The sequence below is a fragment of the Panthera uncia genome, chromosome D1 (assembly GCF_023721935.1).
Source record: "Panthera uncia isolate 11264 chromosome D1, Puncia_PCG_1.0, whole genome shotgun sequence".
NCBI classification, from domain to species: domain Eukaryota; kingdom Metazoa; phylum Chordata; class Mammalia; order Carnivora; family Felidae; genus Panthera; species Panthera uncia.
Window position 1 is genome coordinate 74,721,886 of NC_064808.1, and position 19,006 is coordinate 74,740,891.

The 19,006-nt window shown below is 40.6% G+C and overlaps 1 protein-coding gene and 1 long non-coding RNA gene across 2 annotated transcripts in view; one reads left to right on the forward strand and one right to left on the reverse strand.

Moving 5' to 3' along the window:
* MAML2 (mastermind like transcriptional coactivator 2) overlaps positions 1 to 19,006 on the reverse strand; it is a 348,179-nt gene that overhangs the window by 216,968 nt on the left and 112,205 nt on the right. The window lies entirely within an intron of this gene.
* On the forward strand, positions 2,604 to 16,300 carry LOC125914882 (uncharacterized). Its single transcript, XR_007455469.1, has 2 exons — positions 2,604 to 5,088; positions 5,385 to 16,300. It is a non-coding gene; the product is annotated as an uncharacterized LOC125914882 (long non-coding RNA).

Below are 19,006 nucleotides of genomic sequence, written 5' to 3' on the forward strand. Positions count from 1 at the left end.
GCCTCAGGATATGCCGCTGTATTTAACAGAAGAGCAGTCCTGAACTCCGCTTTACTATGTGGTGCTTAACTGCTGACCCTTAAAAACTGTCCAGGCCCTATGTGCTTGGTTGTAAATAAATTAATGATGACCGTAAAATACAACAAATTCCACACCAACTGATCCAAGGACTTTGAACCTTACCAGTATCGAATAGAGAAGTTACTTTCAGGATTTCCTTATTTTTTTAAAGTTGATGTCATGGTTGTATAAGCATATATAGTCATCACTAAATAGATGCCTCTCTGTTACAGAGGCAACAAAGAACATTTTTTTTTTTTTTTAAAGCCCCACTTCCTCCCCAGGAAATGGTGTATACTCAGAGAGGAAGTTGTCTTCCTGTTTTCTCCATATTAGCACACTTGCAAGGTTTTTTCTGAGCTTCCAAACTCAAAGTCTCCATCTTATGGAACAAGCAAGCTCCTCTTAACAACTGGCCACATTTTTACTGAGGTGATTAAAAAAAAAAAGATTTATTTCCCAAAAATCATAACAAGTATTATTAGCCTAATGTGTTGTCTACTATATTAGACTTCCCTACTCCAATGTGCATCTCATTCGATGTATAGTAAGGGCCCTGGATGCATTCCCTGGGATTATTTTGTCAACATCTTTTGCAAAATACATCAACTCTTAGTTTCCCAATTATGAAACAAACTTGACAGAGCACCTGCTTTTTATTATGTCAGTGTTTTGGGATACAAACTCAGTGTGCCTGGCACCCAAGAATGAAATATAATTCAAGAACGTTTTGTACATTCTGCTCTAAAATTTTAGCATTTCAGCACTGATGTCTGGGGCTATTAAAAAGAGCCATTTGGAAACAAACAAAAGTCATTTTTCCCCCTTCTCTTGAGTTTTTGCAGTCAGTTAAGGAGTTTGTGTTTTGTGTATTTCACTAGTTGATACTGGAAGTAACAAAGTGTAGATAAACCTGAGAATCAAGGCAGGCCTCGGTCAAGATGATATTTTAAATGATGAAGTTTGAGTCTGGTAACTTTTCCTGTTGTCTTTTTCATTGTTGCCTCTGTATCACCAGTTTGTTGACAACTAGCATGTCAATTATCCATTAAGTCAAGGTTGTTTTTCAAAGATGGTCCAGAAGACCATCTAAATTAGAATTATCAAAGTGCTTGTCAAAAATGCAGATTCCTGGGTCTCATCCCAGACCCATCAAATCAGAATCTTTGTGAGTATGCCTGGGAATCTGCATTTTGATAGCTGCCCATTTGATTACTTAGGGGTGTGGTAAAGACAAAAGTGGTCACCTCTCCCAAAGATACTTGCTTGTTAATAGTGAGCAACCAAAGACCTGAAGTTCTTTAAAACCTACAGCTTTGTTGTTGTTGTTGTCAGGGTCAAAGTTTTTTGGGACAAGGGAATTTTTTTTCCATGTCCCACAAATCTTATAATTAAGGCAGCTCCATCTTTACCTACTATTCATAAATTGAACTCTGGGTGTCAAATGTCAAGAAAAAATTGGCATTCTTTATTGGCAGCCTGTAATATACCATGATGGGCAGATATTCTGAAGATAATTAGCCTGGGGAAAGGCATTATAAAATCTGCAGGCTCTTTTAATTGTAATTATTTTGAGTACATTTATGCTTGAACACTGCCCACAGAACTCACTATCAATTATTATTTTTTTTTCGTTACCCTCCAGCAAGAAACAATTTCCCACATCAAGTAACAGACCTCAAAATCTCACACTATGCTTTAAAAATATACTAGTGGTCATTCCTGGTAATTGTCCAATTTTAAAGAAATAGCTTTTCTTACATTTCTGTCCAAGAAAGAGGTCTAGGTCCATTTTGTAGTACATGTTCAAGATTTTGATAGAAAAGCAGACTTCAAAGCAAAGTAAAAGGATGCAATTAGACACCCCATGGTTAACTATACCTAACTAACTGTTAACTGTACCTCACTTGGATGATTCTCAATGAATTTTCTCCGTTCTTCTCAATAATGATAATGATACCTTAGCATTTTAGATGTGTCAAAACACAGTTTATACAAATTTATCAAATGATTTATCAAATTACCTACTAATTAGTATAACATCAAGACGATTAAAAGGCATTTATCCATTTAACCAGACGACCAGGGCTATTGTTTGTTTTGCCCTCCTACACGTTGCTCAACCTTTCTAAGGCTCATTTTACTCATATTTAAACAAGAGTGATAATAGGAACTGCATCAAAGAGATATCAGGAGGACTAAGTGGTGTGTGTGAAGTACTTAGCACAGCATACAAGAAGCACCCGATAATGTTAGTACAGGCATACCTTGGAGATATTGCAGGCTTGGTTCCTTACCACTGCAATAAAATGAGCATCACAATCAAGCAAGTCAAATGAAATTTTTAGTTTCCCAGTGCGTATAAAAGTTATCTTTATACTGTACTGTAGTCTACTAAGTGTGCAATAGCACTGTATCTAAAAAATGTACACACTTTAACTTAAAAATAATTTATTGTTTAAAAATGCTAATCATCACCTGAGCTTTCAGGCAGTTGTAGTCACTGGCCCCAGATCACCATAACAAATATAATAATAACACAGGGGCATGAAGTTAGCAAACGCTGTTGGAAAAGTGCCACCAACAGACTAGCTCCAAGCAGGATTGCCACAAACCTTCAATTTGCAAAGACATGCATTCCAGGTGAAGCACGATCAAACAAGGTAGGCCGGTATAATTGTTATTGTTTTCTTATCTCTGGGCATCATGTTAGACAATTAAATACATACTATGATACTTTTATAACACCAACACATGGATGTATCGATCAACTTCTGATACTGTTTTACACTATAGCATATGTAAATACAATTGGTTTAATTGAGTTTAGAAATTCTTTTGTCTCTGCCTTTTCTAAAGCATCGTATATGCCCTACTTCCTCAAACTGCCCATGATGCTGACTTCATTCTATCTATTGACTGGAATATATCTAGCTTTATAATCCTCATCTATCTTTGTAGATAGAAATTTGTCAGATTAGTTTATGTATAATGATTCCTTTTTAAGACAATTTAAGTGAATTAAAGTCAAATAAATTTTAGGGAGGCCTGAAAGTGGCTCAAAGTCATACTGGTCCCCAAATATTTAGGAAATCCTAATTCTAAACTGTTAACATCTTGATGTGATACCAAGACCATTTACAAAGGCTCTTTTTGTTAATTAGTTTGTGGGGTGCTAAGTGAGTTATTTAGTAATGATTATCAATAGTTAAATATTTCACTGTGAAAATAGAATAATAAATAATACTCCTCTGGTCTTAATAATAGTCACAAGTGCATTCATTCAACAAATACTAAAGTCCTTCTGTGCATAAAGGATCATCCAATGTGTTGGGGTCTTTGAAACATTGTGATCCAATCTGACGAGCTCCAAGTCTTGTTGGGGAGCGACAGAGAAAAAGATTTGATAATATAAAGTTATCAATAAAGGGCCATGAATGCAGAGAAGAGGGATTAGAAATCTAAAAAGACTGTCTTTCTTTTTTTTAATTTACTTTTTACTTTTTAATTAATTAATTAATGAATTAATTAAAATTCAAGTTAGTTGACATACAGTGTAGTATTGCTTCCAGAAGTAGAACCTACTGACTCATCACTTACATATAACACCCAGTGCTCACCCAATAAGTGCCCTCCTTCATGCCCATCACCCATTTAGCTTATCACCGCACCCACTTCCCATCTTGCAACCCCTAGTTTGTTCTCTGTATTTAGTCCTAACTTTCCAGGACTTAAGGGCAAGTCCTAAGAAAGGGGAAAAGGAGAGGTACAGCAGGGGCTTTGAGATGGAAATCACATAGCTCTTATAGGGCAAACACACGGGGAAATAGGGCAAGTTAATTATTGTGAATGGAACACAGTGGCCCCCAGGGTACCTCATGGAGAGGATGGAAAGAGGTTGGAGTTCTAATCCAGGAAACTCTATCTATCTATCTATCTATATCTTCTGTAGGCAATGAAGATCTAGCAAAATATGTCTAACAGAAGATCAACAAAGATAAATTTTGGTTTTGAAATTATCTTTTGCAGAATACAGAATGCAAATTAGGTAGAACAGAGAGAATGAGGCCACAGAGGAACTTAGAAGGGTATCATGATGACACAGGAAGAAAAAAGATGAGGGCTGAACTAAGACATCTGCATTAGAGATGAGAAAGGGATCCAGACTCAAGACAAATCCCAAGATAAAACAAAGATGACTTGGACGCTAGATGGATATGGAGCATGTGCTAGGGGTTGAGAATAACATCCAACAGACAGAGGAAAATAGTGTGTGTGTGTGTGTGTGTGTGTGTGCGCGTGTGTGTGAGAGAGACAGACAGACAGACAGAGACAGATAGAACAGGGGGGAGTAGCAAGGATGTTCAGAGACGTTCAAGGGTTGCCTGGATATGGCAGCTAAAAGAGAGTGCTGATGGGAAAGAACATGGATTTAGAAGTCAATATCAGATAGATGTAACCGAGGACACGAGCTTGTATCTGATCACTCATAGGGAAAGCAAGAAGAAGAGAGAAGACCAAGGGCAGATCCCCAAGGAACACTAACATTTAAGGATTTAGTGGGAGAAGAGAATCCAGCAAAGAAGGAGCAAGCAGAGCAGAATGATCTGGAAGGAGCCAGAAGTGGCGATCTGGAAGGAGCCAGAAGACTTCCCAGGAAGCAGAGCCTGCTGTTGTCTTGAGAGACAAGGCTGCTACCAAGGAGTTAACTCACTGTCGTTCACCGCTCTTTCACAATCTCCAGAAGTGCTAGCGGAATGAGAACGTTCCCATGATAGAGATGGCAGAAGAGGGGAAGAGAGAAGGAACAAGGGGCTTAGATAACTCATAAATGAGTCATCAGCCCATAAACAAGAAAGAGTCAGCAATATGACCATGCCTGCTGAAATAAAGGAGCAAAAAGAGCTCTCAATTTTGAGAAGGTGTCCCTAAGAATTGAGGCAGTGTGGTAATTTAAACAGTAGCTCTGGAACCCCCTGCGAGCACGCTGGTATACCTCAATAAGTCTTTGTTGATGGATGAGCTTGGGTAAGTCACTACCAGCGGGGGTGCCTCAGTTTCTTTATGTTATAATTAGAGGGAGTGGTCCCTTTGGTCCTCACAACCATCCTAGGTGGTGGAAACTAATTTGCGCCCATTTGACAGATGAGGTAGCCAAGATATCGAGTATTTAGGAGATTTGTCCAGACAGGTGGTAAGTGGCCAGGCTAAGTTTCAAATTTGGACTTTTCTATCCATCAAACTCACGCTCTGTTTCTCATTGGGACTCTCAGAACTTTCAAAGGACTTAAATATTCTTCATTTTTCCCCCTTTATATGTGAAGCTATGAAGAAAGCTGCTTAGGAGTTACCATCTCCACAACAGGCAAAGTAATTGAGGATCTGCCTACAAGTAAGTACGTGCCAGAAATGGGGTGTCCTAAAACAAAAGTCTACTAATTCTTCTCCCCTTTAGGGCCTTTTAAAGGTCATTGAATATATTACATTAACAAACTTTAACTTTGAGACCAAAATTAACATCTTGGAAAGAAACTACTGTTACTCTTAAAACTGTATAAAATATCTTTCCTTTCTAGAAATTACAGCACCATGGAAATGAATCATCTGAGATTCTGTCTTAAGAAGTATAGATGGCAGTTTAAGTATAGCTCTCTAAAAAGAAGCAGCTTTTCCTCCATCATCTTACTAGTTAATCTTCCTGGGAACAGGCTGATATTTACTCATCCCAAGAGAGAGTTGAATTGTCTGGACTCCAAAAGATACCAAGGATAAGGTTTTAAGTTCCCCACTATTAGTCATCACATGGAGAAAAGTGACAGAGCTCTTTACAGATGCATTGCTTTTTCTTTGCCCTTAAAATGGCAGTTGAAACAACATTCAATGGATTTAAATTAGGAAATGTCAGTAAAGAATGCTCTCCCTTCCTTAAAAGTGATCGGTTCCCCGGGTAAGATGTGAAATACTTTGCGGTCTCTAGACGACAGGATCAGATAGGCGAACAATGCACTCGAGAGCTTTGCAAAGAAACATTAGACAAAATAGATCAGGTTAAAGTGGACACAAACGCCCAACAGCAAATTCTAATTATTTTCATTCCCAGCCTTGAAACAAAGAGACAATTTAAAAAATATATACATACGTATAGAGTATGTATATATACGTGTATACACAGTGAAGGTATTTCTCCTTCATTTGATTTACTATTGATGCTCAGAATTTCTCTGTAGCATAGTACATAAGCAGACTAATAACTGAATAATAAAAAATGAATACTTTTTAAGGCGCATTTCCTGCCTAGGTCTTTTAAGGCCATGCCCAAGTTATTCTGGTAAACTGATGTTGTGGATGAAACCCAGGTTTCCGAGTCCAGAAATTATGGGTTTTAATTCCAGCACCCCCATTTCTAGGTGTCTAGATCCTAGACAAGCTACCGAACTTTTCTGAGCTTCAGTTTTGAAAAAGTCTGTGAAAAGGAAAAAAGAGCACTAACTTTTTGGGTTCTTAGGAGGATTAAATGTGATAAGGGATGTTACACCCTCTGGAAACATTAGCTCTCATTTTCCTCTATGGGTTCCTATTCTTTCTGTGAAAGCATACACCAAAATAGGACGCAGTTGTGAATGTTGGTAAGCCATGAACCCAGTTCCAAGGCAGAAGGTTTAAATAACCAAGAAAACTCCAGGAATTGTTGATGCAGCTATCTTCCAGATGAGAAATGCTCACAGTCATGGGGAACACACTGTACACTTGCTTCTAGATCCTTGGCCGAAATTTCTGTCTTGAATAGCAGTGGTTGGCTACCCACGCTACCCTCTAAAGGCGGCTATATTTTAGTAGCTGTCAAATAGCTGATGCATGCTAAAAACTACAGAAAGTTGCCTTTTCCTCCTTAAATTCTTTTTTTTTTTAATTTTTAAATGTTTATTTATGTTTGAGAGAGAGAGACACACACAGAGACAGAGCTCAAGCAGGGGAGGGGCAGAGAGGGGGGGAGACATAGAATCCAAAGTAGGCTCCAGGCTTCGAGCTGTCAGCACAGAGCCCAACACAGGGCTCGAACTCACGAATGGTGAGATCATGACCTGAGCCAAAATCAGACGCTTAATTGACCGAGCCACCCGGGCATCCCAGCTCTTTAGGTTAATTGCATCCATGTGCACAGAAATGACCCAAATAAATATGCTTTAACCTTTCAGGATAACTGAGATTTTGAACTCAGGTCCAGTTTAGAAGTAGAGGCTGAAGATTTTGAAAGAATTGTGTGCCTTTGGAAGTCGGGTACGGGTTTCCTTCTCTAGAGAATCTTGGATAATTGAGCTTGGGTCTCGCTGTTCCCTCATTGCCTTTGCTTCACAAATCAGAAAGACCTAGCCTATAAGAGACATGCCTCCATGTGCCTCTTTTCTGTCCTAGGAGCTAAGAAAAGCTGCCCCAGGACCTGCTGCTTGTAGCTCATGAAATCATGAGTCATTTGTGTAGCAAAATGATTCGCCACTTATGTCTGTACAAAGTTGAAAAGGGGATGGGCTGAGGATGGGGCAATTCAAGTGCAGAAATAAATGCTCTAGGAGGGGCACGGGCTCCTTAAGCTGCTGGAACAGGATACTGGGTTCACAGTTCTCGGGTCCTCAGCATTCCCGTCCTCCTAAGCAACACGTCTTCCTGAAGCCTTACAGCCTCATGATAGCAGCATATGACACAGAACATTTCGGGTCACAGAGTGCTCTCTCTTCCACTTCCTGTTGTTTTTACTTGTGTGCTTTGTTTCTTGTTTTCAAAGGTATTTACTACCACCTCTATTAGCTGTTCCTAAATGAGCCACTGGTCAGTGATTCCTCTGGTGAATACACATTGTTATTCTGTCTTCGGAGATGAGGAAATCTGAGGGAGGAAATGGTCAGTGGCCTTTTCGTTGTGGTGCAGAAAGGTGGAAGCAGACTGTCTCAGTGAGCAGTTCACTGACTGGCCCACTGAACCTTGCTGCCACCTGGACATGCCCGGCTCCCCACCCCCCACACTTCCGCCTCCACACCTGCTGCCGAACATGGCCCAGCTGCACCATCAGCCCTGGGCTGCCTCGGCTCCTGCCTGCTCCTCCCTCCACTCAGCCCATTGCTTTTCACCCTTGAACCTTCTATCCTCCATAATCAAATGGCACTTCCAAATCCAGAAACTGAAAAGCCATGGGTTTCAGAACACACGAAGGCAATGAGGATGCTTTCTAGCTTTGAGCTTTAGGACAAAAGGGACTCGGGGAAATATTTCATAAAATTATAAAAGAAGAACAGGAAAGTTCAAGGCTAACACAAGTACTGCATATAGTGAGGCAGAGTTACATACTCAATTTGCTAAAAAAAAAAAAAAAAATATTTAGCATCATCTTTGCAGATCCGTGTGTATCCAGTCCCCAAGAACACCACAGACAATGTCTGTGAATTCCTTTTAGGCATGCCTCCTAGGGCAGAGGAAGAAGGTGTAAAACTAGATACTGGAAGAAGAGCCCGCCGTTGCCTAGAATGAAGAATGGGAAGAATTTAACCTACTTTTCAACATGAAGCCTTCACTCATTCTTGGCCTTCTCTTTGTCGTCTGTCTCGACTTCTCTGTCCTAAGGTCTATGTCCCCGGTGGACCTACCAGGAAGAGGGGGCCACTGCCTTATTCCATCTAAATGCCTCTGTCAAAGCCCACCGCAAATTTTACCTTCTCCACGAAACCTTCCTGCCGAATTTGACTCTCGCTGCTCTCAACTATTAGGGTGTTTATTGCTGGTGCATTAAGTTCAGAGCTTTGTAATTTAGATGCCGTGCGTGGCTATGTCTCTGGCACTGTATTTGTCTCAACTCTTCCCCCACCCCCACAGTGTCCAGGCCAACGGCACATTCCAGTTACCCATTTGCTGAACAAATGTTTATCGATCATCCATGTGTGCCTTGTATCATATTCCATTATGAGAATAAAAAGCGGAAAAAGACACAGTTCTTGGTCTCACTGAGATAGGAAAGCAGAGAAACAACTCACCGGAATCCAGTGTTCTGTGCTTTCTCCTGCAGAGTATGAATACAAGGCTAAAGGCTAAAGCGACACAGTGGAGGGGCACTCAAGTCTAGGCGATCCTGGGGAGCAGAGGTCAGAAGGTGATTTTTGAATTAAGTTTTGAAGAATAAGCCGACATTCAGCAGGGAGACAAAAGGGCAGAGGGGAATCCCAGCAGGGACAGGAAGATATGCAAACGTGAACAGGCATACAGGGGGCCATGTAGTGAAGTGTGCAGGGAATTGCAGGTATGCCTGGAGACCAGGGAATGTGAGAGCAAGCTGGTGGGGGTGTGGAATGAAGAGCCCGACTAGTACCCTGTTTAAACAGATGCATGAATGCACCCAACATAGTCACTTTACTCATTGCTTATTACGTTATATTGCTCTTCCTCTTAAAATATGAGAATTCACTTAGCTATTTTACAATTTGTCAGTCTGTACCTCTATGTCATTGAAATACTTCCCTTGGTCCCAGGAAAGCCAGTGAAGGGGAGTGAGAATGTTCATTCTCTGCACATACTACAGTATTCTACAAACACAAGTGCACTGTCCACCTAAAGACTAAGCCATCGTACGTCATGACGATGTTATGCCAGGGTGCTGACGGTACAGGTCACACAGCGCTAAGTGCTGCCCTGCACTGTTCCCACTCAGGGCACAGTTAGTAGTTAGGCTCTGTGAGATGCCATATTTAAAGCTGATGCTTTGATCCAAAGAACACCATCCACTGACAACGTATTCCAGCATCTCCCCTCACTGGGATATCTGGGCTTCTGCTTCCATGGTTCCCTTCCAATTTTACAGACCCAACCTTTACGTCCTCTCTTCTTGAAGGTAAGAATATGACAGGTCAGAGACGATAGCAGGAGTGGACGAGGGTGAATAATGGCTGGCAACTTTCCAGGTGATTACAGCGCTGAGAACATGTCACCCTAATGGAGTGCTATATCTTTTGATAACCTCTGCCTGCTTCAGATACGTTACAAACATGAGACTTAACTATGTAGCCACTGCATTAATTTATGCATCGATTTCTTGACTGCTCATTCTTAGAGGTATTAACCCAGTGTAATTCAGTACTTCCTTGGTAAGCCTTCCATAGGAAGATTAAAACAATTTTAGCGATTATAAACTATCTAGGTTTAGCAGATGCTGGTACTCTATGGGATTGTGACCTGAAAGGATTTATGTCTAAATGTGATTTAAAGTCTCTCCCTCTCCAAGACTTCATTTTACCTTTCATGCTTTCCAGTCTCTCAAAGTGCATTATTTCTCTTTAGAATAGTTTATCTTACTTAATAATTACACACGAGATAGATGTTAAATAGGTAAATATATTTGCTTTCTGCATTTGGTGTGTTTGTATTAATTTTGGATTGTTTTGGAAATTGCACTAGAAAAAAAAATGTTTCAGTCTGCCTTCTGCATGTTTCCACAGCAGTGTCAGTGACAGAAGGCAGCTGCAGCATTGACTTTAACTTGGTTTAAAGACTGATATTTGACTCCAACTTTAAAAATGATCGTCGTACTTAAAATTTAATCTGAAGGCATATGCCTCCTCAGCGAACCCCACTCAATTGTCATCTTTAATGGGGGCATTACTCGGAAATCCAGTTTTCAGCATGTCCTTTTTTGTCCTCAGGGTACATGTCCTGAAATGTATTTTTATCTTGATGCAGAGTAAACGAGTTACTTGGGTCAACCCTGACCATTATTTTAAGGGCAGGATTTCTTGAATGAATATGCCAGGTATAAAAACAGATTCTATATCGGTTCCACAAGATTGTCTTGTGATGCAACTCTTTTTCTGCTCCATTGGTTTCATGTTAATAGGGAACACATCTCATGGGGGTGTGTAGCCCTATGATGCTTGTTCTTTTTTCTTTTCTTTCCTTTTTTTTTTTTTAAAGCTGATTTGATGTTTTCAGTCAGAGTAGTATTTTCATATGCCAAATAAATTCAGATCTCAGAATTTTTCCCCCAGTTTCTATCGGAATACAGTTTTCAGAAAAATATAGAGGCCTGATGAAATTTGAATTTTGATAAACGACAAACACCTTTTTTTTAGTATAAGTGTATCCCCTTCAAACCTTGGGACATACTTGTACTAAAAGATTACTTGTTGTTTGTCTGAAATTCAAATTTAACTGGGCCTCCTGTATTTGTATTTGCTAAATCTGGCAATTCCGTATCTGGGGGCAGTTGAATTATGATCAGCATTACATTATCTCCAGATTGCAGGTCTGCAAAATCCCCAAGGGACCATTCTTTTCATGGGTATGTGCAAAAGTGGAGATTGTTCCACAGGCCATTCCCAGAGGCTCCATGGAGCCATCTGGTTTGGGGTCTCATGGATCTAGACACTGGAGATTAACCAGTCCCTCCTTTAAAGAACGTTTAAAAGCTTTAAAGCAACAAAAATAATGCCCTTCACATAGTGGGCACTCAATGTATTTACTTCTGTTGATATCTTTAGTGTTCATTAGCGCCAGGCAAGATGAGGACCTCTTACAAACAGCTCCTAAGTAACCCTCAGTTCTCAATCCAAGCACTTCCGGTTCTTCGGAAACCAGACGTAAATTCTACCTTGTTTGAGAGGGCTTCTCACCCAACCTCAGACATGAGTCCTCCACCACCCACCTCTCTAGCATTTATCATTTATTCCACTCATTTGGCGTTTCACATGTCCTGCTTAACATTTCAACCAAACTTTCATTTACAAATCCCCCGAGGAAAAAAATGTAGATAGCGGTAGCAAAGCGCTGTGATTTACAGCATGAGTCCCGGAGTCTCCGTGCTGGTCTCAAATGCTGTTCTGCCTCTTCTCGCCTTTGTAACGTCTCACAGACACATCCGCTAAGCCTCAGTTAATTATTTTTATCCCTCAAGAAAACGGGGTTAATAATACCTCCTAGTATTGTTGTATTAAATGAGATAATGGGTAACTCTTGGCAAACACTGAATGGTGGTGGGTAATTACCATCACCATCACCATCATCATCAGCCTCATCACGTTATCTTTCTTGAATCCACACTCCCTCCAGTATCTCTTATCAGGCCCTATGTGAACTGACTGAAGAATCACGCTGGAGAGCTGGTAGAGACTCCAAATTCCCAGCTGCACTTGTGCTGAAAAGCACTGTCTGGAGACAGATGAGCGAGTCTCACTCGTTCTGCAAGGTAGCGATTTCACTTGCTTAATTCTCGATTTCTCTGTACTCCTTGAAACCTACACATTTAAACCACGGCCTTGTGTTCTGCTTGGGATTATGTGAGAAGCAGGAAAACTTTAACTGCCTTACAGATTTGTTTCCTTCGTGGCACCAGCCTGGGGAGCCCTCCTGGGACTCGTGTCACCACACACTTCCTGCCTTACCCTTTATTATTTGCTGCCTCTTGATTTTTCTCTCAGTCATCAGTGAGGAAGTTGCATAACTTAAAAGCTAAGTGGGAGCTGCTTTCCTGTAATCTGTAGTCATACATATTCTTTTTCCTTAGGGTAACTTTTAAAAGAAATGTCATGCAAAGTGCTCTTCTGAATGAAAACTGACTTTTTTTTGGCATTTGGAGCATGTGCTAGATTGGGTTTTCAACATCTTATGTCCACATACAGTATAATCAATAGAGTCACTTGGAGAAACAGTATGGTTTTCTTAATATCGGAACATGTTAAAAAAAAAAAAAACAACCCAAAATATAAGTTTCCATGACTTCCTCTGAGTTCTCTACTGGCTTTTTCCAAAGATCAAATTCGTAATGCTTAGCATAAGAAATAAAGAAATGAAAGAAAAAAGCATTTTGGGTCATGCGTTCATCATCGGCATAACACTTTCAAAACTATAATCTCTCAGAAGGTTCTGGCAGAAACCCATTCATCTTTGTATCAGGACCCAGCACCTTTTTTGTCACAGGTACCCAACAGTATCTGTTGAGCCAACTAATGAACAAGTATTTATTGAGCACTTAGGAGATTCATTGCCCACTTGTGGTATAGTGTTAGTATCACTGTGATCATTAGTAAATAATGATATCAAGCCAGTGGTATAAGCTGTGGGGGTCTGGGTGAGAGAGTTTACAGTGTCTGATCGTTTAGAATTCACAGCAATCGGCCTTGCCGTTCCCATTGTTAGCCCCAGAGAACAACACGTTCCCACGTTCCCACCTATCTTGTTTTTATTGATTAACCACTTTAAATTCATTCTGAACCCATCAAGGCTCAGAAACGGCCCTGGGCCTTTCCTTCTCTGGTGTCCAAGGTGGCCCCATGAGCCCGATCCCGATCCTGCAGGCTTCGGCCTGGCCCATCTGTTCTGGAGCCCCTGTCATCTTGGGAACAGTGCAACACTGTGGAGGCCAGGCTGTACCCAAGGTTAGAGACCCCGCCTTTAAAATTGCTAGTCTGGGAAAAGCGGGAAATACTGTTTCAATTAGAAGGATAAAACATGGACAGCCATGAACCACTTAAGAAGTTGCATACTACTTGTCTTTAACCACAAAACCAAAATCACCATTTAGCTCTGCTTCTGCACAGCATAGGGAAGATCTGAGTGGCAGCCCAGTTGAGCTATTTCTTTTCCTATTTATTTATTTATTTATTTATTTAATTTATACTGTTCTCTGGCCCTGATTCTGCTATTGAAGACTTCCAAAGTCTCAGGGTACTTCAGTGTTAATAGAAAACAAGGAACCATGGCCACATTTGCAGATGGGAATATGGAAGAACCAGGTCCGTATACATAGGAGCCCGTCGCTTGGACAGCAGGAATGAGTGAGGTTTCCAGAACTGCTTTTCAGGTGTTTCCATTCTTGACTGGTTTTCATTCCCTCTTTCCAATGTGTCATTCCCTTGTGTTTCACCTCATTTCCTCCCAGTTTCCGTCTCTACTTGGTCCCATATTCGTTTGGATCCTCGTAATCTCCCTTTTTCTCCTGGTACAATCTGGTGACTTTATTGAAACCAGACTGTTTCATAATGAGAAATGTTCACAGGTAAAGTCTTCCTGCTGGCAGCCTCTCCCTGCAGTACCCACCCCCTGACCTGTAGTCTCACTGCTGTAAACTGAAGAGTGCTGAGTCACGTGTGAACGATGATCAAGGAACCACGCCAGCCATGGCACCTTAGTCTTGCACCCAAGAGAAACACCAACACGACTGTCACACACATTTGGAGTTGAGCGCTCAGTGCTGCACAGCGTCACGAGTCATTCCAAGCCTCTGCTCTTGTGAGCATCTCTGTTCAGGCCCCAGTGGGGATGCGTCTGCATACCTCCTGCTCCGTGTCAAAATATATTCAAGTTGTGCACATTTGAATAAAGTTCCATTTCACTTTTAATCCTTTAAAATCTAAAGTTTAGATCACTATGGTCAACAGAAAACAAGTTACATGAAAATCTTTGTTGTGACAGCAAGACTAGGGATTTGCAGAAATGAAGGCAAATAAATAAATTTTATAGATTAATCAATAATTTACTAGTTGTATATAACCTAATTTTATTGTTCATGGAAACATCACCAACTCCCCAACAGAATATCCAGGCATGCACAATAATAAGTCAATTCAGTCATCAGATATTTTGTTGACTTTCAGTCATAAAAAAAACATAGTTTTCCATATATTTTTCCATTTTGTAATTATGCACATATATTTGTCAAGGTAGGAAGATAGGGAATATTTAACTGTTTGTTAGCCTGATTTATAATTTTTAAATATTTAGACATATGGTACATTGGTTTCCATCTGTCTTGCTCTGAGCCCTGCAAATGTTTAGGGACGGGTCTGCTCAGGTATTTTCCTTTTGTTGTAGCTTACAAAGCTTACAAGAACAGCTTACTGTTCTTTTGAACTATTTCCTTTTGGTGATTGGTTTAGGTACAACAGAACTGGATGCCCCCCCCCCCCGCCCACCCCAGCAATTTATTGTATGTTTTCAATAAGTAGTTTGGTTGACAGGTAGGGATAAAAAAGTAAGAGACAAGAATACCGAGTTCTTTGGGCCTCATAATTAGTTTCCCAAACCATTTCTTGACAACCCATGTGTACTCTTCGACACATTCCCAACATTTTATTCAAAATATATTAAGGGAAGAGTTGCACATGTGTGTTAAGAACACGGAGCTTTGGAGTCAGACAACCCTAGATTTGAATTTTAACTCTACAGCTCACTAGCAGGTGATTTATTTCAACAATTTGATCCTTAGTTTCTTGATCAGTGAAAGGTGATGAAAATACCTACACCCATAAGGTTGCACCGAGGACTAGAGATAACACATGTAAAATGCTCACCACACAGTAAGCATAAATAGTTACTATTATTGAAATGTCCACATTTTAATTCTCGAAGTATCAGTCTGCTCATTCATTCAATAATCCTCCTGTTCAAAACCCTTTGGCAGCTCTCCGCTGCCCAGAGTGTACCTTCTCATCGCTTGTACCTTCTTGACTCCAGCCTACCAGTCTTAAATTCCCGCATTCCTCTCGGCTGTGGCCATCCCGGGAGACCTCCATGTTCCTTCCTCTATGTCCTTACGACCACAGTCCCATCTGTTTGGATGGCCTCTCATCATTTTAGGCCCAGTTCAAAGGGCACTTCTTGTAAGAAGCCTTTTCATTCACCAGTGTCAATTAACTTTCTTCTCCCTGCAGTCCCAGAGCCCAGGCTCTGTGGCTGTATTAGAAAAACCATTACCATGAACTTGATATTGTATCAAATTTGCAGTCTGTGTCCATCATGTCTGCTCTACTGTCAGTTTCTTTGGGATAGATTGTCTCTTTTTCATACACTCCCTTCCCACAGGCATGTAACATAGTACTTGGTACAAAATAGATGTTCTTAATTTGTTTAAATTTGAATTTGTTGAGATCTACTTCCGTGGTGTCAGAGGTACTGAAGGCATTATTTCGATTCTTCAAGTACTGGGGATTCTTGTTCTCATGACTACGAGATTTTGTAAAAAATGGCATGACTTACACTTTGTAAAACAATTTGCTAATTTCCAGGAAAAGCACTTTGTCTAAAAGCACTTCTTATTGACAAATGGAACATTGTGATATATTGTGCCACTTAAGAAAAGCATGCAATTCATGCTAATATGTTGGAGAGATTTCAATATTTAGATATTTCAAATGTCCACTACTTCTCTGATACGCCTCCCTTCCAAGGTAGGACCTAATTAACCTCCTTTTGAATGGCTTGACTTAATGAATCACTTGTAATTTAAGGAATCAAATAAAGCAGATGTGATAGCATGCAACTTAGGAAACCATATCACAAAAGGGGTCTCCCTTGGATCATTTGCTCTGGGGGAAGCCAACTGCCGTGTCATGAGGATAGCCAGGCTGTTCTGCAGAGAGACCCATGTGGTGAGGTCTCCTGCCTCCTGTCATGAGCGAGCTTGGAAGCAGATCCTCCAGCCCTACTCAAGTTTTCAGGTGACTGCAGCCCCAGCAGAGACCCCTGACTGCCACCTCATGGGAAATCCCGAGCCAGAACTATCCAGCTAAGCTGTTCCCAGATTCCTAACTCTCAGAAAACGTGAGATAAAAAATGTCACTTGTTTCGGGCTGCTAAATTTGGAGGCAATTTATTTTTCAGAATAGGTAACTGATACAAATACTATAGAAGTACTATGAGCATTCTCATTGGAAATAGTCATGGTTTTAAATCTGTGATCATCAATTTTTAAAAGAAGCAAGAGGATTAGAGGCGGTTACCAAAAGTCATGATCTGGAACCCACCTCTGACTAACAGCAGTGGACATGACTGTCATTCATTTTGTCAATTGGTCATTTCATAAGTACTCATTAAAATGTCTGCTATCAGGCAATCACTGTTTTAAGCCTTGGAAATGCAAAGATAACTACGATAGCGAGCATGTTTTTATTTATTTCTTTAAGTTTATTTATTTATTTTGTGACAGAAAGGGGGGGAGGGGCCAGGAGAGAGAGAGAGAGAGAATCCTAGGATGGCTCCGTGCTGTCAGCACAAAGCCCGATGCAGGGCTCGACCTCACGAACTGTGAGATCATGACCTGAGCTGAAATCAGGAGTCAGACGCTTAACTGACTAAGCCACCCAGGCCCCCCAGGAGCATGTTTTTAAAGGTGTCGTATTCCTGTGTTCTCCACAATCTTATCTACCACAGATAATAAAAAGATTGGTATCAATCTGTGGAGCCCTACATAATTGTGTGCAAAGTTATTTAAGAATTATTTCATTTATTCATTTATTTATTTTTAAGTAAACTCTATGTGGGGCTTAAACCCATGACCCCAAAATCAAGAGTTGCATGTTCTACTGACTGGGTCAGCCAGGCACCCCCTAAGAATTATTTTGTGTGATGAAAAAAGAATACGGGAAGAATTGGGGAAAAGTCTCTGGGCCAGTTCCAATCTTAGCAGGTAGAGTTCCAAATAATGCCAGGCCTGACAAACAGCTTCAGGCTTTTAAGCCAAAGACAGTCGTCTCAGGGGGTGTGACAAATGGAATTTCGTGAAATGGCGTGTCTGCCTATGGTCTATCACACATAGGAGCAATCACTGTCAATAATGCTATCCTTGGGGATGAAGGACAGTGACATCAATGGCAAGAAAAATATTCCATTAGTAAAACACCCCCTAATTAATACTAATCTGTTCCCTGGAAAAGCTGCTTTAGAGGAAAGATTTTTTTCCCTCACATGCTCAACTGCCGAGCATTAATTTGGAAAATTTTCCATTTAGTTTCAAGTAATATTAAAAAGCTTCACTTAGCAAAAATTAAAAGTGAATCTATCTCTCAGCTCATGTAAAATAGAAAGATAAGATGTTTTTTACAGGCAATGTCAATTCCTAATTGAGCATATCAATTAAAAACAACTAAATTCTATCATTGTCTGGATTGACCTATCTACTCTTTCACTTTTATATGACAATGTATTTATTAAATATCTAATTGCATGTAATCTTAGAAACTATAATGTAACAAAGAGCAACAAAAAATGTGGCTCTTGTTTCTCTAAAACCTTCAAAGCCAAGTCCGAAAAAAATTAGCAGAAGACAAACAAATTAAAAATGTATAAAGAACTGGGGCACCTGGGTGGCTTAGTCGGTTGAACGGCCAACTTTGGGTCAGGTCAAGATCTCGCGGTTCACGAGTTCAAGCCCCGCATTGGGCCCTGTGCTGACAGCTCAGAGCCTGGAGCTTGCTTCGGATTCTGTGTCTCTCTCTCTCTGTCCCTCTCCTGCTCACTCTCTCTCTCTCTCTCAAAAAAAAAAAAAAATCATAAACATTAAAAAATTTTAAAAAATGTATAAAAGAACAGTGAGAATGTCTTCATATCAATTCATCTGGGAAACAGTAAGAAATTTTAGGTTCAGTTGAGCAATAGGAAGCAAAATAAATGTGACAAACCAGCAGTTTACATTATCTGTCCATAAGCATTCGCAGAATCAGTAATATGTCAACTGTCACCAGCCTCAGGGCTCTGGTGCCTGCTAGCTTCCTGCTCCCCAGCCTGTGTTCCTCTCCAGCTAGTCATCGGCCTTTAGTTCTTCAGATCTGAAAGGGTAAGTCTTTCTCAGCAAAGTTCTCCTTGACTCCCCAAAATAATATCCCATTTTCTCAGTATGCACACCTTTCCTTAATATTACGTATCCCAGTTCATGGCTCCCTTCCAAAGTGGGATATGCTCACCCCAATGCCTCACTGTTCTCCTGTCCCGACCATCTTTCCGTCATGTTCCTTGTGACTGTGAGCAGTTAGATATGTATGTGAGTATTTCGTGACCATTATGTCTCAGCCACAGCTAGATCATAAGTTGCATGCCAAGACTCCAGAGCAGGAGGTCTCCTTTCTTATCCTCCTCAATTAGCCCAGTGCCTGGCACGCTGTTGTTACGCAACACCTGTGCGAATATGTGAACAAAGGAAGAA